Source organism: Marmota marmota, unplaced genomic scaffold (assembly GCF_001458135.2).
Source record: "Marmota marmota marmota unplaced genomic scaffold, marMar, whole genome shotgun sequence".
In the NCBI taxonomy this organism is placed as follows: domain Eukaryota; kingdom Metazoa; phylum Chordata; class Mammalia; order Rodentia; family Sciuridae; genus Marmota; species Marmota marmota.
The window spans coordinates 15,455,603-15,480,669 of record NW_025999932.1 but is presented as its reverse complement, the minus strand read 5'-3'; the positions used below and the strand labels follow the sequence as shown (position 1 = coordinate 15,480,669).

General features: G+C 39.9%; 1 protein-coding gene across 3 annotated transcripts in view; it reads left to right on the top strand.

Moving 5' to 3' along the window:
* Window positions 1-25,067, top strand: part of Gpc6 (glypican 6) — a 1,056,803-nt gene that overhangs the window by 918,161 nt on the left and 113,575 nt on the right. The gene's annotated exons all lie outside the window — the stretch shown is intronic.

Here is a 25,067-nt window from a genome sequence, read left to right as displayed (position 1 = left end):
CCCACCTCTCACCACAGTTGAACTGGGGATTAAGTTTCCAACACATGAACTTTGGGGGACACCTAACAAACCCTAACACCTAATGCTTCCTGAACCAGAATCTGCAATGGCCTGTTATATGCACATGAAAGTGAGAAGCACTAGGCAAAACCAAAGTGGAAAGTCAGTGAGATAAAGGAGCAGTAAAACTATGGAATAGTCCCTGACAAATTTACTCTGTTTGATTTGGAATCTCACACATAAAACTTGAAGTTTCCTTGTAACTCTGGTGGCCGTCAGTGAAGGCAGCCAAGAGGGAGGAAATGCTATGGAGAATGAACATGTTGAGAAGATGTAATCTCTAAGAGGCCTGAGGAGGCCAGCAGGAGCAGAGGCTTCCTAAGAAATGGACTGGTAGAGAACAAGGAGGACTTTGAGAAACTACCAGAGTGTCAGTGTTTTTCCTGGATGCGTGGGGTTTGTTAAGGAGGAAATACAGTGAAGGCAATGATTTAGAAAGAAATATCCTGCTATGATAAGCAGTAAAAGATCAACAACAGGGAGATCAGGCAGGTGGGTTCGCATATGCCTTGCTAATTTGGTCCCTGTAATTGAATCAATGACATTCCCAGTGAACAAAGTGGCCTGTGTGTTCCTTTTGTCCCATCATCATCATCCTCCAAGGTCCTGCTCAGGCACCCTGTTCTCATGGAAGTCCTTCCCAGCAAGGTTAAACTCTTATCAGAATTGCTGTGAAGTCCTCTGGTCCTTAGAGTTATTCTACAGGATTAACCTCAAGGGTCTTAAATTAGAAGCCTATGGATTGGGAAGGTCAATGGCAGAGTGGTGCATCCTCTTTCCCACCTTCAAGGCCTTCCAGTGACACGGATCTTGATGAATTACAAGCAATCCATTGCAAGTGGGTGAGCTGGAATTGTTAAGAAAGTTCTTCCTTATATTTAGCTGAATTTCTTTCTCCCTGTGTGTCAGTCACTACACTAAGAAGCACAGGGATGGCACAGCAAACTGCCTTTCATCTGCTTCTTTCTCAGATTCTGTTGAGTCTGCAAGTTAAAAGCGCTGTAGACTTTTTTTTTTTCCCCCACTGATCTGAAAGAAGTCAAGCATTCTCCTGGCTAGCAGAGCTCATTTAAACAGCTCTCCTTTTGACATGAAGCTAGCCTGAGAGTTCAGGTAGGCCCTTAACTGGTGTGTTCTCTTTTTAGCTCAAATCCAGTTCGATTAGTTTATGGTTTTACAGTGTCCATATCACCCACCTGCAAAGAGAGTTTGGAGGGAGAATTTCAGTGTAGCCTCAATGTCATATCAACACATAAAGTAGGAGATCAGATACATGCAAAAGGTACTTTAGAGGCAAAACTTCCCCAGGCCAAAAGTACATAGAACAAGGAGCTGTCTGTGCCCCTAATCAATGTCATTTACATATGTAAAGAACAGCAGCCCTGTCAATCTACAGCAGGCTCAGAGAGCTCTGATCTTCCATGAAATGAGATTCTCCAGGGCACCTGTTAATGTAGTTGTACTCGGACACACTCTGTCCAAGGACAAGGCAGCAGATCAAGGACTTACCCTGGTCCTGGTGTCCATATCAGCTTCTTTTAGAAATAATTGAAGCCTAACTCACAACAAAGATTCCTAGCAGACCAGGTGGTCTGTACCTCCTGTACCTCCCTCATCACCAAACAACCTTGAGGAATAGACCAAACTTAGTCTCCAGATCTGCAAGCTGAGGACGCACAGACCTTGCACAAGGTGATTTGGCTTGAACAAGACAGGGCCATCTGTGAGACCAACCAGCTGGGTTCTCTTGGGACAAATGCCTCTCTCTACTTCCTACAGAGTCTTTCTAGTCTATAGACGTTTCCAAATCAGAGTCAAATCTAATTAATGTCCATTTATTTATTGATGGCAGTAGCCAAACTAATGCTGCACGGTCATTATTTCATTTCATCACCACAAGAACCTTGGCAAGGAAAAGTATTTTCCCCATTTTTCATACTGAGAAACTTGGGAGAAACAGGATACAATAGCCTAACCAGAGACACGCGACAGAGTGATAAGTTGTGACTTAAACCTGTCCATGCGTGTAACCACTGTGTTCTCTTCCTTAGCATTAAATGCATGTGTTAAGTAAAAAAATAAACATTGCCTAAGGCAAAGAATCCCAATTTGTTCAAGTTATTGCAAAGAATGTGAAAGTTAATACTTTCTAGAAAGGTAGAAATATGTTAAGCTTCTATAAAAGATGAAAGATTTAAAGTTTTATGCACCAAGATTAACATGGGAGACCATATACACAGCCACAACTATTTTTAAACCATCTTGTTGACAGTTAAACACAATGTTTGATAAACATTTATTTTTCTAGGACATGTCTTGATGCCAACGAGTAATGATTGATGCAGGTGAGCCCCCAGAAGACTGGCTACATTTGTCCGACCAATGAACAACGCCCCAGGGTAGACAAACATTTGGTTGAAACCAGAAACGATTGGCATATATTTCTTGGGCTTTGTTAAAAATGTGCTCTTGGGGCCCAGTTATTGTTTTACTTGTCAGGCGAAATAAATTTAAGTGAAGTATAAGAATTCAAAGTTGAAAGGCCAAGTGCTACCTTAAATAAAATATTCTACACTAAAAAGAGAGTTTATTTGGTTTTTGATCAATTGGGAAGTCTATAAAGAATTGTAGATTTAACTATGATGTCACCTTTTCTTTTCAGTATCTTCTACGGTTCCCCCACAAAGATTTGGGAGTATTCATCTTACCTCTTTGGCTATAGTATTGACTTTATTCATGTAGAAAGATTTTCATTCATTCTGGAAACATTTATGGATGGTCTGCTTTGTGCCAACAATGGCCAAAGACTGAGGAGTCAATGTGGACTGGTCGGCGTCCATTAGGATGCTTTCAGGTGCAGTCCTAATTCCATTAGCGTGGTCCAGGAGATGGATCCAGAGTGACATCAAGACTGGTCATGTCAGAGGCCCTGGGATATCATACAAGACTCAGGCTCTTCCCATCTTTCTTTGCTGGTGTCCTCTGGCTTCTCGCCCTCCTGGCTGTGGTGTGACTTATGCTCCAGGCATCACAGGGAGAGATAACAAGGGCTGATCTGGAACCTTGTCCAGAAGCCCCTAACAAATGCCCCATTGTGTCCCATTGGTCAGACAGCTAGAAGTCTGTCCCTAAACCAATCACCCACAGGGGAATGAGACTTCCATGAAGGGCTTAGACCAATGAGAAGGTATCTGAACTGAGATGGATTTGGTCAGTAGAACAAATGAAGATTCCATTTACACCAAAACACGGGGAAATGACTCTTGAGATCAATTGCCTCCAGGTTGATGGCAGGTCAGGATCTGCTGTTGGACAGTTCTGGGCTAGGTTACTCCCCTGCCAGTACTGTTTTGTTCAGCGCTGTTGTTTTTATTTTTATTTTTTATTTTTCTTGAGACTATCTTTAATTGGCTTCTCGCCCTTTTTTTTTTTTTTTTAATCTGGGCACAGTGGCACACATCTACTTGGGAAGCTGAGGCAGGAGACTCACAAGTTCAAAACCAGCCTGGGCAAATAGTGAGACCTTATCTCAAATTAAAATAAAAAAGGCTAGGGATGCAGCTCAATGGTAGAGTACTTGCCTAGCATGTGCAAGGCCCCAGTACTGCAAGACAAATTTTAAGATATAAAAAATAGTTTACCATTTTAACCATTTTTAATTGTACAACTTGATGGCAAACATTCCCACTGCTGTGTAAACAAAGCACCATTCATTTCTGGAAATTTCTCCTCATCCCAACGAAATGCTCCCCACATCTCTCGCCCACTGGTACCTGGAACCCACCATTCTGCTTTCTATTTCTATGAATGTGTCTATCCTAGGGACCTCTTTGAGTGATCATACAATATGTGTTCTTTTGTGTCCGGCTCATTTCGCCTAGCAAAATGTCCTCAAGGCTCACCCATATTGTAGCATGTGCCAGAATTTCATTTCTTTTTATGGATGAGTAATAATATTCTCTATATATTCTATTCTTATATTATACTTTTTCCATTTTCTTATTTTCATACTCAAACTATCACTAAGATGCTGCTTCCCAACGACTTCCTCACACTGCCACTATTTTAGTTCCAGCCAAACTTTTTTGTTATCCATTCATTAATCAGTGGGCATTTGGGTCATTTCTACCTTGTGGCTATTATAATGCTCAGTGTATGCTGGCGTCTGGTATCTTTGTTAAACCTTGTTTTCTTAGCACCATCTTTAACCTCAGTGGTCCTCAAGGAGTAGGGGGCATAACTAACCTATTACAGATGGATAAATGACATAGCATCTGTAAAGGTCTGAATCTAGAACACATGGGAGGAGCTTCAGGAGTGGCAACTGCTTCTGTGGTCTCATGTTTACATTTGATTTGTTATTTTTGGATAAAAACATAGAAACAGAGCATGGAGGAGGAGTGCCTCATTCACCCTGAGGCATCAGGAACAGGCAATCTGCTTTGATGATAAGTTGTGTATCAGTTTGCTGTAGCTGCCTTAACAAAGCACCATAGCTGGGCATCTTATAGATAAAGCATAAACGTGTCTTCTCACAGCAGGGATCAGATCAGATCAGAGTGGTCTGCCCCTCAGTGGGCAGTGTGGTGGTCTGCATCCAGGGAAGAAAAGCTCAATGCAGAGAGATGGCTTGGGGGGTTATGATTATTCAGACATTGTACGATTTGGGCTGACAGCATGAGGTCACCATTGGAAAGCAGCACTTTAGGATGGACTGAGTATGGAAATAAGGAAAAGGAAAGAGCTAACTGATGGTTTGGGCCGCAGGGCATGGGACCATTCTTGGAAAAGAGGATGTCATGTGAAGAACACAAAGCATGAAGGGTAAGGGATAAGAGAAGAGGGTAAAATCTGCTGAGAAGGAAAATCCAGGAGCAAAAAGTGATCGAATGAAATAGTGTAAGAGCAAATTACAAGAAAAGGCTGTCAGAACACGTCAGAGGTTGCTTGCTTTGTGCTATGTATGATTTTGTAAACCAGATTTGTATAACTATACGCCACCAATATAAATGATTTACATGATCAATTTATTTTGTTGGCATTATTCCAGAGAAGAGGAACAGAGTAACTGTAGGAACAAGGTTCCCTGCAGAAGGGGAGCAAGTGGGATCTATAACCAGCTGAGAAAAATCTTGGAAGGCATTTTGATGGCCTCCATCTTCTCTGTAAAATAGATAGCAAATTTCTCCACCTGAGAGGTTTCAGCAGAGAACAGGGCACATGGTATTTTCTCAACAAATATTTGCTTTATTCAGTTATTGGTATGTGAGAATATGAGATTTGGATTAGCAAAGAGCATAAGAGGCCCAGAGGCAGAATTTAATTTGGCATGCTCACAGGCCTCAAGGTAGTACAGTGGGTGCCCACTATCCCTGGGTGCCATGACTCAATATCCTGACTTCTCTAGTTCAGCTTGGGTGTGGGGAGTTTAGAAAGTCTCAGTGGTTCTCAATGTAGTCAAGATGAATCATTTGTGTAGAGGTGACTTAGCTCAGAGTACAGGAAGTCAGCTTTTTAATGGATCATCAGAAGTGGTCTCGGGAAGAAATTATGGCCTGTGATAATATAAAATAGGATTTCATAGCATTTTCTCTCTCTTTGGATTCCCCCAAATTATTAAATTCTTTGTATGTGAGATAGATAAAGCAGAATATAAAATTTTATAGAGAGATAGAAAATAACAATAAAATGTCTTATACCAGACACTGGTAATTAAAATTGCCCATTTCTGTGACTGACTCTATGGCCATAGGAAGGAAATGGAAATAACTTTCATCGAGTGCAAATTCCAAGCCAGCCACTGAATTTGGTTGTTTTGTATGTTGTTTCACTTAACTTGCTGAAATCTCGTTTTACAGATTTCCAAACTAAAACTTAGAAAATAATTGTCGCTTTTGCGAATGAGAGGAAGGACAGGGAACCGGAGTTTCAAAAGTCTTGGGAAAGAGTTGAGAAGCTCTGGATGATGGGGGGCACCGTAGTCTCTCTCCTTTGGCAGATAAAAGTCTGAAAAAAGGAATCAGGATGGAAATATGACTTCCATCTGCAGATGTAAATATTTAAAATACCACATATTTATCTAACACCTGCTGCCCAATTCACCTGCTGTTGACTATTAGTCTAAAAAGTGACCTTTGCCCTTTAGCATAACACTAATCCATTAAAAGGACAGACCATAGGAACTGAAAAGATTTGTGTGAAGATCCTGGAGAAGGGTCTATACCCCTGAGTCTTTGCCTTCAATCAGTTTTTCTTTTCTATCCCCAAAACATGGTTAGCCAAGCCAGCCAGAAGCAGAGAAGATGGCTCTTCCCTCTCATTTATGCTATGATGTCAAAATAATAAATACTCACAGTAGTTAATTGGAGAGGCACCTGTCCTGGGGGCATAGAGGCACCATCTTGGGCTTTTGAAGGGTTGAGGCTCTAAGCCCAAAAAGAACCCCTACTTACCTTGGTCCCTTCACTTGTGTGAAGTCGGTGTTCGAGGAAATATTGAACACTGCCTGAGAAGAAACCCCTGCAAGGCAGCTCTGAAACCGGCTGGAGGCTAGCTTTAAAAAATGCATCAGGCAACCTAAAGAAGACTTTTGTATTAATAAAAGACACAGGTAGAAGATGAAGGATCACAGCCACTGACTTTGACAACAAGGAGACCTGATACTGCCAGTTACTGGTGACGAGTTCTGCTCCCTCACGTGTTGAAGAAGCATGTTAGAGAAGCATGCCGAGGCAGGCATATAAAGCAGGGTTTACTTAAAAGGGGTCACATAGACTTCTTCCAGGAGGGAGAGGGGGGCCAGAGTTGGTATCCTGGTAGCCCAAGAAGTAAGGCCTTCAGCGTTTTTATATGTCCTGGGCTTCCTTTGTTCTCCTGCTCTCTTCCCCTTATCTCCTTCTTTCTGTATATGTGCCTAGGCCCAGAAGATTTTCAGGTGGGATGGCCAAAAGGTGGGAAACAGGTGGGCTGGAGGGGCCAGGGAGGAGTGATCCAGGCAGGAAGGAGGCCCAGGGCAAATTAATTAGCAACTTTTGCAACTCCCTGTAAGGAGGGACTCTTCCTGGGACAGGTTATCTTAGCAACAGGTTGGGGCAGGGGCATATTCTTGATAAGGGTGGAGGAAGGGCTCTGAAGGAATTCACCTGTCAATCTCTCCATTCTCTGGATCTGACCTTTACCTATCCGCCTGTCTAATTCTGGCTTCAGAACTGTGTCATTGGTGTGTTTGTGTCACTGTCATTCAAAATTGAATCTGTGGCTGCTGCCACTATTGTTTCCCATGGCAACCTGCCATCATCCCCCAAGACCTTCAGCAATGGTCACTAAGGACTGATGGGAGGAAGACTGGGCAGAGGCCAAGAGTTTGGTCATAAAGCTCCACATACCTTAGTTCCAGATCTTCCATCAAGGGACAAGGATTCTTCTTCCTTCCCTTCATTGATGTGACAAAGGATCTAATAGGCCAAACTAAGACTTTGAGTGCATGCTGTATTTGGCTAATTTATTTGATAATGGGTTAAAGTGAATCTTGCTGGGAGCAGCTGGGTGTCCATTAATGGTATTTACTTATTGGATCCCCTCAGTCTGCATGGAGTCCTGGCTAAGGAAGAAATGAATGAAGATATGACAAGGCCATCGGTCCTGGATGGAAGGGGCCCCTTATCGTCTCTGTTGAAACTCAGTCTGTGCGTCTGCTGTGCACACAGGGATCTGGAGGCTTTTCTTCCTTTCTTTCAGCATCTTATTTGTTGTTGAAGATATGTATCTGTTGTGTATTAGATACTATTCTGGGCACTAAGGGAAAAAGACTAAGTAATTTTCATTACTTGGCCTTCAAGAGCTCAAAGTCTGGCAGGAGAGATAGATTTAGAAACACATCATATGCCACCTTATGCAAAAGGCAGGAAGAGACAGAGTTAAGGTGTTGTGGGAGCCTAGAGGAAGGAGCTTCAATAAAGTGAAGTACTTCAATACCTGCGGTAACATTTAAAAAGAGCTGTTTGAAATCGATCTGATACTTGACAACACAAGTTACTCGAGCAGAATCTTAAGGTGGCACATGTGGAAATAAAAGGAGATCCCAATGGTTAGATAACTAGTAGAGACTATGTAAAAGTGAAACAGAAAACAAGTGTAAGGGTTAAGGGAAGAGGGCAAAACCTGCTAAGAAGGAAAATTCAAGAGCAGGAAGTGATTGAGTGAAATAGCGTAAGAGCAAATTATAAGAAAAGCTGTGAGAACATGTCAGAGGTTGCTTAATTTGTGCTATGTATGATTTTTGTAAACTGGATTTGTATAAGCATACACCATCAATATAAATGATTTATATGATCAATTTATTCTGTTGGCATCATCCCAAAGAATGCTGAAGAACCTATCAGCTGAATTAGTAGTCAAGTAGGCAATTGTCATTCCTCCCCCTCCCACTTTTTTTTTTTTAGCATCTTTAACATTTCAGACATTATCTTTAATGATCTTGGTATTAGTCAGCTTTTTTGTCACTCTAATAAAATCCCTGACACAGGCTACTTACAAAGAGATTTATTTAGCTCACAGTTTTGCATGTTCAAGGCCATAGTTCCTGCATTGGCCAGGTCTGGTCAGACTCCTGTGGCAGATGGCAGATGGCACTGGCAGGAGCACTAATAGGAAGAAGACATCTCCCAGAGAGAACTGGGTGGGGCCAGGTCGTGCCTTCCATAACAGCCCTGTCTTAAGAAACCAAGGGGTCACACAGGAACTACCTCACTCCCGTGGCCTAAGGACCTCCCACTAGGCCCCACCTATTAAAGGACCCATATCCTCCTAATGCTGCATAGTGGAGACCAATCCTTCAACACATGAACCCAGGGGACACAGTTGCACCATACCCAAACCACAGGAGGCACTATTTCTCTATGGTAACTTTGCCAATTTCTTAGAACATTCGTCAATTGTAATAGGAAGTATCATGCCCCATGATTTTACTTTTTCTAATTTTGACACAGCTAAAGGCTGCTGAAGCCTCCTCAAGTCCCCAAATATACAAAGAGTATGCGTTACATTCCTAAAGGAAAGTATGTGTCAAACAGCTTTACGTTATGCATTTATGGATTTTTAAAAAACTAGTTATGAATGTGTCACTCTTGGTAAATTAATAGACAAGGGCAGGATTTTGTCTTGGCTCTTCGATGCCATCTGGATTTTGTGTTATCAGAATCAGGAAGGCTGAGCCACTCCTGTTTTGCCATAAGTCTGCCCTGAGCCCAGCTCTCCCAGCCACATGTGAGTCTCCAGCTGGTCACTGGATATTTCCACCAGGTGTCCACTTGTCATTATGTCCCCTTGAAACAGCCCCTCGTGCTCCTGTGTTCCACCTTTGGCCTCATGTTCTCCCCAGCCCTTTCTTACTGCTCTTCCTTCTGATCTGAGAATCCATCCCCTACTCTTCTCTGCTTGGCTGACTGCTGGGGGGGATCCTAGCAGATGCCCAGAACCCAGCCCAGTAAGTTGTCTTTGTGCCTCTTCCTCCTGCACCAGGCTGACTTAAATGCTCTCTCTTTGAGGCCCCATTATTCTCAGCGCACATTTACTGCTTAGCTCTCCCCACCCTGAATGAAATTGCTAGTGTTGCTTGTTGGTCTTTCCACAAGTCTGGTGGCTGTTACAGGCTTCACGCATCACAGGCACTCAGGAAATGGGCTCATAGCACACTTGAGTAAAGAAAATAAAAACGCCTATTTAGCAATCAGTGAACTTAAGAGTTGGGGTTGTGCAGTTCTGTTGAGTTTTTCAATGATTTTCAATGACTTAGTCATAGAAGTTATGTGGTTATTTATACAGACATGATGTGTTAAGTGTCTGGCCCCTCTATGTTTAACCCCAATTGTACTATCATAAGCATTATATTTTTTAATGTTTTGAATTCTCTACACTATGGTGCATTATCAGCTAACCTTTAAAATTAATGAAATAATTTCTGAAGTAATCATTGAAATCTACTTTCTTCTCAATAACAACAAAACAATGGAAACCAAGCCCAGTTTTCCTGGGACCTAGGTGTGGGGCCAGTGATAATTTAGGGAAAATGGGGAAGAGGTTGATCGTTCAGAAAATATTAATCTGTAATGAAGTTTAGAAATCACTGGCTTCTGAGACATTGGGTTTGGCTTATTGAACAGTAGGAATAAAGGTCAGGCTAGAAGTATGTGAAATGATGGTAAATGTGTGCAACCTAAGGCAAGTTTTGAGAAATAAACATTTTCTGAATCAAAAAAAATTTAAACTAGTCTTTAGACTTCCACATAATAAATATATATGGGGGGGGGGAAGAGATGACTGTGTAATCTGCATGTCATAGACAGAACTTCCTGCTGAGCACCAGAATGGGTTTATTCAATAAATATCTAGTAGCCTTTCTCAGAATACTCTAGTCTGAGTATAGTCGTTAGTCTCGGGGTTCTGACCCAATTCTAGCTAAGTGACTTTATTCTGCCTGCTTACATTCCCCTCCCATTGCCACTTGACACAGAATTCTTGTTCATTTCTCGTTCCATCTGAAGTGTTACTCCATCCTGAAAAACAGCTTCATGTACCACTCTAAAGGTGACTGCTTTGCCGTGATGAGTGAGGCAATTTTGTTATGTTAAGTGCTTTGGGGAAAAGGCACTTACAGTGCTCCTGTAGAAATGCAAGATGACATTACTCAATGAACCTTCCTTTCAGCTCTTGTGCGGTGTGGCTTTTGCAGAATGAAGAGGCCTCCCCCCATTGCAGTTTATTTATGTGATGTATTCAGAATGGTCCTATTTCCCCAAGGCACCTGGGAATATGTGTGGAAGAAATACGAAAGAAACAAAAATTAAATACAGGTGAAGTTAAACAGCTAACAGGAGAGAGGCCAGTGGGGTTGCTGTACTGCAACTTCAAACCTAGATCTGAAATTCTGAATGATTAGGCAGAATGGAAAATAATTATATGAACTCTCTCCCAGCACATCTGCCAACTTGCTACAGTCTAAATTCCAAATGATGTTTTGTAGTTCCAAGAGGTACTTAAGGGAGGCAAATGTGTTCTAACTACAGAATTCAGAGCTTCATAGACTTTAGAATAAAGTAGTTTTTACAAATTTATTGAAGATTATTGCATGGAGCACTTAAAAGATAGCCACATTTTTAGAAAGCATAGCAAGCAATACAGTAAAAGTGCAGAGATACGATTCCTATCTAGAATACTCCACCTTGCTCTTGCTTTAAAATTAATCCTTTTCTTTTTTAAATAATTTTTAGTTGTTGATGGATGTTTATTTATTTTTATGCAATGCTGAGAATCGAACCCAGTGCCAAACATATGCTAAGCAAGTGCTCTACCACTGAGCCATAACCCTAGCCCCAAATTAATCCTTTTCATTGTCTTTCAGTAGACCCAAATCCACTGTTGCCTTTCTTGCAAAAATCTCTTACCCTATTTTCAAGATACATGTTTGCTTTGAAAATCAGAGTTATTATTGATCTTTAAATACCCAAAGGTATCAAGGTTAATTCAGATGTATTAGCAAAATAACTTGACACGTGTCTCTAAAAAATAGGTAAGAATACAGATGGGAAGTCACTGGAAATCCATTTTTGGGGTTTTGATTCTATCATCAAAAGGTGATATTCTGGTTTTTTTCTATTTCTATCATAAGTGAGTCAACATTTTCTTCATCTTTTTATCTTAAAAACTTACATAGGCACATAAAGAAAATGAGAGGGAATTTTCCAAGAGAGCATGAAGGCCTTTGACTTTGGATGTTTTATTTGAACAACACAAGAAGACTCACCTCACTGAGGCCCAATTTTTTTTTCTACAGGAAGAGTCAAATTTTATGATTCTTCTTGTAATGTTTTGATTCACATTGGTAGCATTTCTATGCTTTTCACATTGCCTTTTGAATATGGATACTTAAAAATAATCATTAATATGTAGAGGCAGAGATTCGTGGTCAAAGGCACAAAAACTGAGGTCTCATACAGGGTCAGCCTCTAACTCTGTTCTCCGACTTCTCTGAACTTGTCTCATTTTTTTTTTCCAAAATGGGGTTAAGAATAGCATCTGCCTCTTAGAGTCAGGAGTAAATAGGACACTGCATAAAGTTCTTCTTTTGTGTCCACAGTCCTTCAAGAACTGAGCTACACAGTAGCTTTAGAATCTGGATAATGACCATCTGATGATCCTCTATATACCTATACTTAAATATTTCATTATTGCCCATGCCAGATGTCTGTGACCATCTAGCATAGTGCTGCACACAGCTTGATAATGCTCCCCTTTATTTAAAAGTTCTGCTTTGTTGACCTTTCAGTTTCAGGATGGACTGTGGGCCTCTGGCCCATTTCCCTGTGACAGTGATATCTTCCCACTGGCTTTTTAAAGCCTACCTTTCCACTCCATTTTTCTTTCCTTTAACCTTATTTTCAGAGGAAGCAGTCATAAGAATGGAACTAAAAGTAAAGGCCAAGAGATTTTTGTGGCAGGGCCCAGATCTAGAGTCTTCCCGCCTTTCCAAACGACTGCCCCAAATCTGATCCTCTCACTGCACAAGGACTTCCGTGGGTAGCCGTACAGCTTCTTCTCATCTCCATCACTCATGTCCTTCACTCTGGTACTGAACATCTCTGTCCAGTTTTGTCCCTTAAGTGGAGCCTAATTTGCCTCCACCCACTTCATTTGGATTTACCAACCTATCCATCTATTTGACTGGCTGATCCCAACGGCTCTAATAAACTCATGGAATCACATGGTTTGGGAGCTAGAAAATCCCCAAGATATCTACAAATCCAAACATTTAATTTTATAGGAGGACATTAGTCAATTCAGTATTGTATACTTAGGTTTTGTTCTCTCTTTATGCATTTAAAACCCCTTACAATAGAACAATTTGTTTTTAATTCTAAAAATTTTAATTTTAAAACAGTATGCTTAAATGTCTGCTTTTTGAATGTAGAAAGTATATTAAAGTGTGGAATGAGAGCCATGTCTTACCTTCATTTATGTCTCTGTACTAAGAATTTCATACTAAAGGATAAGTTTGAACTTTTCTGTTTACAATGCAAATGTGTTTATTACACTTTGTTCTTAAATGAATAAATAACTATAAATTTAAAAGAATCTATCTTAAGTATATAATCAGAATTAGGAACAGAAGAAGTACATTTTCTAGTAGTGCAAAATATGGTAGGAATCTGCAAAGCCAACAATAAGGCAATGATTACAGAAATTATACTGCATGGATGAAATGTCACAAAAAAAGATGTTTTCATGGAATAAGTAAAGGGTTATCTAACTATGTGCTATTGCACTAAAAATAAGGGATAAACTTTGTTTATATAGCTTGACTCTATTGTATACATATCAGAATCGACATCTGGAAGGAAGAGGTGCAAGCTATTATTTGTGGGTATCTCTGTCTTGGTAGATTATAAATAATTTTCATTCTCCTCCTCCTTTTCTTTCATTTGTATTTTCTAAATTTCATATAATAAACATAGAAACAGAAAGCATTTGAGGATGAAAAGAAACCGCATTAGATAGTGACAGCTTCCAGAAAAATCAAGGAGTCACTTTTCGTTTTATGGTAGGTGTCACATATTTCTTCCTGATCACAAGCATCTTCTAAGACCAGAATACAGCACGGCATTCTTTGAATCATCAAAAGTGACTTTTCAGTGACAAGTCGTGGGAGATTCTAAACACTAAGAATCAGAAAGAGAAAGTGTGAGCCCTGGGTTGCAGTAGAAAGGCTGCTGACCAAAGTTCCCAGGAATGTTGTTTGTTTAATTCAGCAGGATAAAGGAGCATGCCCCACAGCCAAAGTGGCATGGAACAGTGGTTCCTCTGCCTGGCGCTTGTGAGAACACACGTAGGCACACAGACAAGGGCATAACCACGGGCACACACATACTCCAGCTCCAGCCCACCTACCTGAGACTCAAGCAGGGCTCCTGGGCCAGAATAACAAGTCCAGGTAGTGCTCTGGTTTCTGTTCTTACCCACCCTGAACAGAGCCCATCCTAACATTTACACTTTGAGACTGAGCAATTTGCTTCACCTCCAGGGTCTTAGTTCCAGGACCACGGAAGGAGATAATAGTGGTTCCTATTTAATCTCCAAGCCCTGAAGCTATTAGAACAGTCCCAAACTTGGAAACCTCCCTCCCTCCATCAGTCCCCCTCCCTCAGTCCCTCCCCCTCCCTTCCAACAGTGCTGGCTCCCTACCCTCCTCCTCTCCTTCCCTCCTCCTTCCCCTCTTTCTTTCTCCCTCCTCCTCCCCTGGAAAGTGATCTCTATCTTCACGTGGTATATTTTGAAGATAGCTTTAAACAAGAGGCATAGGCACAAGAAATAACAAAAGTCATCTTGCCATTTCTCATCTCTTCTTACAGATGAAGTCACCACCTCCTAAAATGAGTTTTTTCTCTCTCTTTTTTTGACAATCCAGCTTCCTTCTTTGGGTCTAGTGACCCCATGGTACAGGACATACTGCCCTCTTTTTTCATTTTCCTTTTTGTTCACATGGCACTGAGCAACAAAATAATAAAAAATATCTATTTTTTTTAATAATACCAGCACACACACGAGGAGGAGGAGAAGGCTCCCTGTTGCTTACTGAATTACCCACTAATCACTCTGTTTGGACTCAGCGGGGAATTCTTACAACACACCTGACTTTTCATTTATTTATTTTTTATTGGTTCTGGGAGAGGTTTGCGATTCATTCTGTGTGGGTTGCAAGCCTTCATACTACAGGAGCAAATGGTCTCTGGGGTGATTTGCTTTATTAACTTTTAGGGCAAAGGAGGGAGAAATAGAAGAATTGCCTAACTGCAATATGCTGGTGAAAAGTTTAGATTTTTGTACTTCAGTGACACTTTGAAATGTTTTAACTGGTCCTTTTTCCTAATGATCCATGGGCTGGTGGTGGAGAAGAGTCTGATGGAGTGGAAAGACAGCTGGCTGGAAAGCAGAGAATCAGGCAATGATCATAGCCCTGCCACTTGGGCCAGGCCAGCTCACTGACATCTTGCATTCCTGGGACTCAATGTCCTTCTCCAGAAAACAAAGGGGTAGGACTGTCTCTGTCCTCTTTCAGTAAAATTTTATGTCTTCATAAATGGTGCTGAAACCAAACTTCAATGTTATCTTTGTTGAGAAATGAAAAGAACTCTCCTATCCATAGCAATATAATAATTATAATCTGCAGTACATCATGCTTGGTGTTGCATTTAATCCCCAAAGCAAAGGAGAAAGAGTCCCTATAATAATAGGAGGATACCCCAGCCTACAAAAGCCAAGTTTCCCCAGATCAATGAGCCTGTGGCGGTGACACCCAGCCTGAGACCTGGCACACATCACGATCTTCCCTTTCTCTAGACTGCCTCTCAGGGATATCAGACAGACCATTCAAGCTGCTAAGAATTCCAAGTAACTCAAGTGTAATATGTGAGGTGATACAGAGTAAGGAGCAATGTGAGTGCCCTGTGAGTTCATGAAGGACAATTCAGGATCATGGTGCCTTGTAGCTGAGAAAGAAGGAGAAAAGGCTCAGAGAGAACAAAAGAGCTTTAAGTTTATTATCTATGATTTCTCTTTCAATATTCTTTTTAAAAATATTAAAGCACTTAGAAGTTAGTAAGTAAATAAAATTCCAAGTTAGCACATTGGTGCAAATATTTGGGCAATCTGGGCACTTAGAATACTGGATGGAGTGAATGAGTCAAGGGTATGGGTCCAGAGGCTGCTATTTTTATCAAATGAGTTACTTTTCCTCTTTGGGTTCCCTTTTTCCAAATTATAAAGCAATAATAGTTGGTTCAAATTAGTCTACTAGATACCAAAATCCTGTAGGAGGCACAGAGGATATAAAGACAGTTCTCTCGGAAAGATCGTTGAGAACTCGTTACCCCTTAAAGTCTGTGATTCATCATTAAGGCAAAGACTGATAGGTGAGTGTGAATATTTGAACATTCCAAGCTACAAATGACATAAAAACTTATTTGTATGAAGAATAAGCAATAAAAATTTAAATAAAGAATTATAGTTGGTAGTATACACTTTGATGTCCATCAAATTCATGATTTACAAGGCCCGCTCTTTCTGGCTTATCATGTAACTAAACATTTCAAAGATATAATACAGCAGTGAGATGATGCTTACGTGAATATATTATATTTTTATGAAATACAATGCATCATTCTACTAAAAAGAAACTGTCTGAAAATGAGTTCTGTAGATTCTAATTTCTGCACTGTGAAAGGACAACTAGTGAATTATTTCCCCCCACAATTTGCATTTTCTTTTCCAGTGTTGAAGTAAAATAAGCCTCTTTGTTTGCACTGGTTTCAGAATTAAATTGGTTTGTATATTTGTTCCCGCCTCCTCTTCCTGAATTTGGTTTCAAAGTAAACAGTTATTTTCATTAAATTTTCTTTCCTTCTCTCTCTCTCTCTCTCTCTCTCTCTCTCTCTCTCTCTCTCGGTTTTAGTTCTTTAGTTACTGTAATTATTCTGGGTGACTGTCCCTGTTTTATTTTTGAATCTGATATCTGTGGCCTGTTTAAAATTGCATTTAATTGGTCGACTTTCATTTTCTGTTGTTCACCTTGCTTTGTGGTATTAATTTCTTTATATTACCAATTTTATGTTTACCAAATGCAGACAAATCACAAGCAAAAATAAATAAATAAATAAATAAATAAATAACATTCATCACTGAGATTGTTGTAAAAGTTAGTGGCGAACTCAGAGTCTTGAAAAGCAGCAAAAACTACCTTGTTTGGTGAAGCCAAAAATATCAGAAGCTGGAATGGGGCAGGGAAGTGGGGATTGTTAACCTAGAAATAACCTTTGGCACAAACAAAACCTCCGAAACTTTTCAATTTTGAGCTAAAAGAACTAAAAAGTTATTTCTACCTAATAAAAAAGTACAATAAGATTCTAAATTCCCACAGAAACTCTTCATCTATGTTATAACACATCAAAAGCCACCGAGGGGCCATTTATCCTATAGGCAGCGCTTATAAAGTTTTGCAGGCATTTGCAGTTGTGTGCACGGAAGGGGAGTAGGGAGGGCGTTTTAGGGCAGGGGAGAGAGAGCAAAGATAGTTTTTATGAAGTTGCTAGAAGAAAATATAGGAAGACTTTTAAAATGTTCTAATAGTTCATTTGATGAATGTTCATTGAATAACTCTCAGGATCCAAATACAGGTGTCTCTCAGTATCCATGGAAGATTGGTTCCAGGAACCCAGTGGATTCCAAAATCTCCAGATGCTCAAGTCCCTCATGTAAAATGGCGTAGTATTTACATGTAACCTACGCGCATCTTCCTGTATACTTTAAATCCTCTCTAGAGGACTTACAATACCTAATGCAATGTAAATGGGATGCTATGGTTGTTACACTGCCTTGTTTAGGAAATAATGAGAAGAAAACATCTATTCAGGTTCAATAAGATGCAAACTTTTTAAATTATTTTCAGTCAGAGGTTAGTTAACTCTGGGGATGTGGAACCCACAGATGAAGAAGGCGGCTACGTGGCTCTGGATGTTGGACTGTAGCAGTGAAAAAAGCAGAATTCCCTGCCCTCTTGAAGATGACAAGAAATGGGACATTAGCAAATAAATATATAATAAGGCCACAAGTAATTAGTCAGCAAGGAATAAAAGCAATGGGAGGAAGTTGACTAGGAGTTTTTAGGGTGGGAAAAGCTGGAGACATAAAAAAATTAAGAGTGAGTTGATATCCAGGAGGAAAGTGTTCAGGAAGAAGGACCAGTGAGCGGCCAGGTACCCGGCAACAGAGTAGGCACAGAGATGACCTTGGACAGGAGGCATGGCACAAGGCCAAGAAGAGTGTTTTAGATGATTCACAAAGTAGACTTTACAAAATTAGAACTCTCTGCATAGCAAAAAACAAACAAACAAATAAAAAAAAAACCCACATTAAATGAAGCCAAGGGACAAGCAACAACTAGGGACACGTTGATCATTTCTGTCACAACAGGGAAGGTTTCCTTAATTTTTTAAAAAAAAGCAAGCCCTTTTACATCAATATGAAAAAGCCAATAATCCCCAGGGAAAAACAAATGGTGAAAGAATATTAAGAGATGGGGAACAAAAATAAAAAACTTTTAAGTAGATTAAAGATGTCCGGCCTTATCCATAATGAGGGAATTTCAAATGAGAACCACACTGGGATGCCTATTTCTCATCCTATCCATTGGCAAAGATCTGAATGTTTGATCTAAATAACATCTAAAAGCTTGAGACTTGGAGAACCAGACCCTGCCATGGGTTGTTAGCGGGAAACTAAGCAGGTACAGCCTTTATGGGAAGAAATTGGGCAGTGGCTCTAAAAATGTTAAATGTTCACATCTTCGACCTGGCAGCGTTACTTCTAAGAGTTTATCCAAGAGATTCATTTGCACAGATGTTCAATGAATTATGTACAAGATACCAGAACATTATTGATAAAGGAAGGGAATCCTGGGGCATGTTGAGGAGTGAGAAATTAATTAGAAGCCAGGGTACAGTCTGATTAAGAATCTTTAAAAAAAAAAAAAAAACTAAAATTCTGAGCTGTTTTTGAGCAGGTAGAATGATTCCAAGGCTATGTTTAAAAAAAAAAAAAAATGTCTGCCATTGGTTTCAGGAGGGACTGGGTGTGGGGGAGAGATGGGTGACAACTTCCATGTCATTCAAAGAGTTCTGACTGAGCTCTGAGGGGGCAGCCTTCTTAGTGGGCAGGAGCATAGGGGTGGGGTAGGCGAGGCCTGAGGCCTGTGAGGTAGGCAGGGACCAGCACATGAAGGGGCTCTCTTATGCCAAGCTAATAGACACCCACTGTATGCCTTGAGAGTAGGGCAGTGGCCAAATCAAATTTGCATTTTTAAAAGACAGTCCCACTAGCAATGTCAGAGAAGAGAGTGGAGAACAGCAAAGCCCAACATAATGTAAAGAAAAAAATTTTTAAACTCCAAAAAGTGCATGGACCTCCTGGCTGTGTAAGTTCACATCCTCCACTGTCAAGTCTGCCTCTTTCCTGGTTCCTCAGACCTTGTCTGCCCACTGTGGCTGCGGACTTCTCAGCTGTGCTCTCTTTCCAGAACTCTCCGGAAGCATATTCTCATCCCAGATCTCACTGGGGCATTTTAATTAGTTGGGTGGGGTGAAAGGGAAGGACATGTACATTCTGCATACCTGTCTCCAGCAAGCCCAGGTAGATGGTAGAGTCCCTAATTACAGCCGTGCTAAGGGCCTTAATCAGCCGACGCATAAACACTGAAGCTAGTTTTTTTTTTTTCCTTTTTCTTTTAACGAATAACTGAACGCTAGTGAATGAATTTACCAGGGTGCCTTTAAAATTGCTTGATTTTTAAAAATTCTTTCATATGCTTCTCAGTGGGGAAAGCATCGTAGTTAAGCTGAAGCCTGGGTGACAAGAGAGGGTGAGCTCTACTTCCAAAGAAAAGAGCAAAACTGAGCACCAAGGAATTCTCAGGAAACAATGGGGCAGATTGTGCTTGTTGATCCCATTTTTCAAGAGGAGATTATTAAGGACACATTTAGACAATTTAATGAGAGCGTTGAAGTGGAACATTATTATCTTAGTTCAAATCTTCCTCAAATGAGGGAAATTTTTTTAAAAAAATTATATTCTTTACTTTTTGTTAATTCAAAAACACGCTATATTCCATGAAGGCAGCACCATGGACAGCTTTTGTCCCTACCACCAATCCACAGTGATGGAGCAACATGCCTTGGCAAATGACAAGTGGTTATTAGATTAAGTTGGGGTTACTCAAATTGAATTTTCAAGGTTATACATTCCATAACTACTTAGGAAATATTTAATAACATCTCTTTTTTTTTAAAGGCTTTCTCATCTTGCCTCCTCTAAAACAGTTTGAAACAGTTGTCTTCTAGCTAAGACAATGGTGTTCAGCTGAGTCACTTCTGATTTTGTATCTCCTCATTATAGTTTGGGTCTGGAATGTCCTCCAAAAGTACATGTGTTGAAAGCATGGTCCCCAGTACAGCAAGGTTCAGAGGTGGGGATTTTAGGCTGTGACTGAATCATGAGGGCTCTGATTTTATCAGTGGATTAATCCATTTGGTGGATTATTCCATAGATAGCTGAATGGTTTACTAGAAGTAGCACCTAGCTAGAGAAAGTACATCACTGGGTGAGCACCCTGAAAGGGTTTATCTTGACCCCAGCCCCTTTCTTCTCTCTCTTCCTGTTTCTCGGCTACTGTGAGCTGAACAGTTTTCCTGTCGTACCCTTCTGCCATGAGGTTCTGCCTCACCCCATACACAGAGCAATGGAACCAGCCACCCATGGACTAATATCTCTAAAACCAAGAACCAACATAAATCTACCTTCTCTAAGGTGTTTTTGTCAAGTATTTTGGGTCACAGCAATGAAACCTGCTAACATACTCCTGCAGAGGTAAATTAAGGACATGTATGATCATATAAAGTCATACTTGACATCTATATCCTAGAGGATTATAAACCTTTGGGAATCCCCACAGTAAGACAGCTTTCAATCTGGAGCCACCCAGAGAGCAGTGTTCAGCTGAGTCAATAGATTCCTTCTTCCAAACCAACACTCCGTCTCTCTCATGTTCTTCCTAATCTGAGGCAAGCCAATATGCTTTGGTATCTTGATGCTCTGCAAAGTGACAACAAGTTTCCCTGTGTGTTCCTTGTAGGGCAACATTTTAGTTTTTCTTAACCATCATGATATTTGTAAACAGGGATGCCAATAATGCTTTCATTAAAAGCATTATTGTGAGAAAGTTTCTTTAAAATAATCAGAAACAAGGTCATAGGTATGAGCAGCCCAATTATGATTATCAGCTTACACCCATAACCTTCTACTCCTGGGCAGCTCATGTCTGAACCTCAAGGTCAAGAACAGATAGCTTCCGTGTCTGGCACAGAACCTCATATTGAACCGGAAGTCACCATAGCAACTGGGCAATCAGTTGGCACTCTCATAGGGAAAGTTCCCAGAAGAGGTGTCACTTCTCTTGCTAGACAGCTCAAGGACCATAATTCATCACTGCTCCCAACACACAGTAAATGCTAAATTTGTTAAATATTATTTGATAAGCAGCTATCATCTATGCATTCACTTAACGTATAAAATAGCACCATTTATATATCTTAATGTCATCTACATGCCTCACACCTCACATGAGTTGCTTTCAATATACTTCCACCAAAATATTTAGCAAATTTGTTCCCACCTTTTCACTTTTCACTAGAGGCAACAGTGTACAAAAACTAAATGTTGCTGAGAGTTAAAGGCGCCAGGCATTGTGCTAGTAATTTTTAAAGCACCATCTTATTTCATTGCTCATTCTACACTTATTAGGTAGATAGATACAGTAATAATCTCCATTGCATAGATGAAGAAAATGGGTCTTTATGAATTAAACAACCTTCCCATTTCTCCCAGCCAGGCACCTGACTCCATAGTCCCCTTTCCTAAGCAGAACATGTTGACCTAGAGGTAAAATTCTACCTGCAACCCAACTCCTTGCCTTTGGATGGACACCTCTAGAAGAAGCTACTCATCTCCACTATGTAAACTGAGGCATATTGTTTCTAATTCATCTATATTTTATTATCCATTTAGAAACAAAGAGGATATACACTGCTTAAGCAAGGCAACAGTCTTCTTTAAAGAGAAGCAAAAGTTGGTGACATAGGAGATGTGTGCAGAAAGGATCAGCTAGCTGATTGCTACCTGGCAGACTGACTGTCCTCATTTAATTGGCAAGAGAGAACAACTCCAAGAGCAGTGTTAAAAAGAACATTCCAAATATTTCAAAATATAAATGGCAGCAGATAATTCAGATAGTACAGGATGGCAGCCTCCGGAGCAAATTATAGCCATGTTGTGACTTAATTGGTTTCAGAGAAACTCACCAACTACTGTCTTGATGTCATACTATTTTGTATTCTTTCACTGTGGGAAGAAAAAGGGGCTGAGGTGTCCCAAGTCCTGACTTACCTTAGCCACAAGGTAAACAGAGGGTTCTCCTTAGATTAGGGGAGTTTGGTTTGTTAGGGGCTTGATTGGCAGGTGGGAAGCAAACTAGACAAGCAGAGATGCTTCCCCCTGTTCAGTGGACTGTGGAGACATTCTCCCAACTGGGAGCTGAAACCTGAGGCCTAGGAGAAGCTGCCTTTTTCTTCAGACCTTTTCTCAGATCCAGGACGAAACAACTCCAACCCTCCTCTGTGAATTCCTCACCTGACAATATGCCTGAACTAGCTTCTTAAAGGCAGTCTGTAAGCATGACTTTTACAGTGACTTGCAAAATACTGGTAAAGTGTTCTGAAAGCTGCTTTTCCTTTTATGTTGTGTCTATTTAGAGCAAACATGAAAACCAAGGGTGGGAGAGGTAATATCATATAGGTACATGTATTTTTTATTTGTAATTTCTTTTATATTTGTGGACACATATATATGAGTTATTTGCATGAACTTATCTGATGTTCTATCAGTCCTTATTTTCACAAACAACTTTATAGTAGAAAAACTGTAAGCTCCCCAAACCCACTATTTATGACTGTTAGCCATTCTCCTGCTCTTATCAATAACCTAAGTGTAACTGTAATCAGAGTATTCCTGTTATTTTTATCTGGATGTTATTTAGATGTTATCTAGATGTCATTTTATCCAGACATGATTTTTATCTGAGCTTTTCCAGAAATTTGAATAATTTGCATATTTTTAGTTAAAAGGAATATAGTGTTTCAATTTATTTGTGTACATTTGTACTAGTTAATGCTATATCATTAGTATTTTGATTAATAGAAGCTTCTAAAATTACTCTTTTGATGATGATGATGATGATAAGAAGTTTGAAATCCCTTTCAACATACTTTTAAGTGTACAACATAGTATTATTAACTAAATGTTCATTGCTTTATATAATGGTGATACTGAGGTTTTTGAGCCAATCCATGTTGTCTTTGAGTCTTTGAAAGACAATCTAACTTTATTTAGCTAAGCATTTTATCTATAAAACAAAACAAATAACCTACACCCTCTAACAAACAGCTAAAAATAAGGAGCATATTCTGACTGATGAGCTAAATTAAAAGAAAAATAGACACATCCTTACATCAAAAAAACTATCATCTTATGATTTCTCTCTCATATGTGTAAGCTAGAGAGAAATAAAGAAATAAAACGTAGGGGAGGCAAGTAACCCATGAAAAAATAAGAGAGATCTTTGGAGTAGAGGAAGAGGATTGATGGGGAGAAAGAGGAACAAGAAAAGGGAGGAATTGTGGAGTGAAAATTGAGAAATTATGCTAAGTACATACAATGAATATAGCACAATGAACTTCACCTTTATACATATCTGTAAATCACCAATTAAAAAGCTAAATAAATAGATAAATAGGAGGATTACCAATAGGGTAGAGGAAGGGACATGGAAGGAGGGAGGAGGGGAAGGAATAAAGAAGCACTAGAGATCATAATGGGGCAAATTACAATCAGTGCATCCATGATCATGTCAAATGAACCCAACTATTATGCATAGTTACAATGCACTAATAAAAACATTAAAAATGCACCATTCTAAGTTAATTTGTGTAACAAAGCAAATGAATTGACATCGAGAATGGAAATACAAGAACAAGCAGTTTGGGTGCATGTAGTCATTGGCTGTGTTTGGTGTAGGCCATCAACAGTCACCTTTCTTCATAGCCATACAAGCAACTCACTACTGAAGAAAGGGTCACCCTAGCACTTTACTCTGATTTGGGGAGGTGAGTTTGCAGGCCCAGGAAGCTACCAGGCTAGTGCTGTGGCCTTGGAAACATGGAGTGGAAAGATTGAAATCACCAGAGAAACTTCCCCCACTCCGTGATACAAATTGAGCAGCTACTTGCCTTCCCTAGAGAAGAGAAAGTCTGCTAGGAAAGAGAGTATTTTAATTTAAACCAAAAGTGAACCTTCTTGAAGATGTTTTAGCCCCTATAATTTCAAACTGTAACTCTATGTTGGGTCCTTAGGATCCAATTCAAAAGGGTGGATTTTGCCCAGGATACAACTACTTCCACATTTTCAGTGAAACCAGCATTATTACAGTATGAACTCAACCTACTCGTGGTGGATATATCACCATGTGTAATAGACCGGTGCTTGCTATATGATGATTTATGTAGATATGCATATAAAGCACAGACTTAAGCTTCCCATGGTTTTCAGTTCCTTAATTTTATTTGTTGGAAAACTCCATGGTACCACTTTTTTTTTCCTGTATAAGGATTTCTTGATTTTTTTTTTAATGATACATCTGTCTAGAGAAACTTGCTCATTCATCATAATTAATCTTCATCAAAAAGCCTGCTGGAAAGTTTGATGATAAAGGGATTATTTTTGATAAGCACACCAAATAGATATAAAGTCAAAAAGAAGCAGACCAGCTTTCAGACAACATTTAGCTGTCCTTCAAAATATTCAAGGAAAATTTTTTAAAAAATTTTTTTTGCTTGCTCTTTTTTTTTTTTTGCTTCCCCATTGTGCATTATAGTTGATGGGATTTGTTGTTATATTTTCATACATGCACACAATACAACAATATAATTTGGTCACTATTACTCCCCAGCATTTCCCCCTTCCCTCCCTGGCTCCCATTCTTTGGTTCCTTTCCTCTCCTAAACTCCCTTTGATTTCCATGAGACCCCACCAGTCCACCTTTCTTTTCCTTTGTAGATTCTGCATAGGAGAAAAAAACGTGTCTCTTGACCTTCTGAGTTTGACTTACTTCACTTAGTATAATGGTCTCTATATCCATCCATTTTCCTGGAAACGGCATAATTTTGTTTTTCTTTATGTCTGAATGAAACTTAATTGTGTATATATACCATTTTATTCATTCTTTCATTGATGAACACCTAGGCTGGTTTCATACTTTGGCTATTGTGAATTGTGCTGCTATAAACACGGGTATTCAT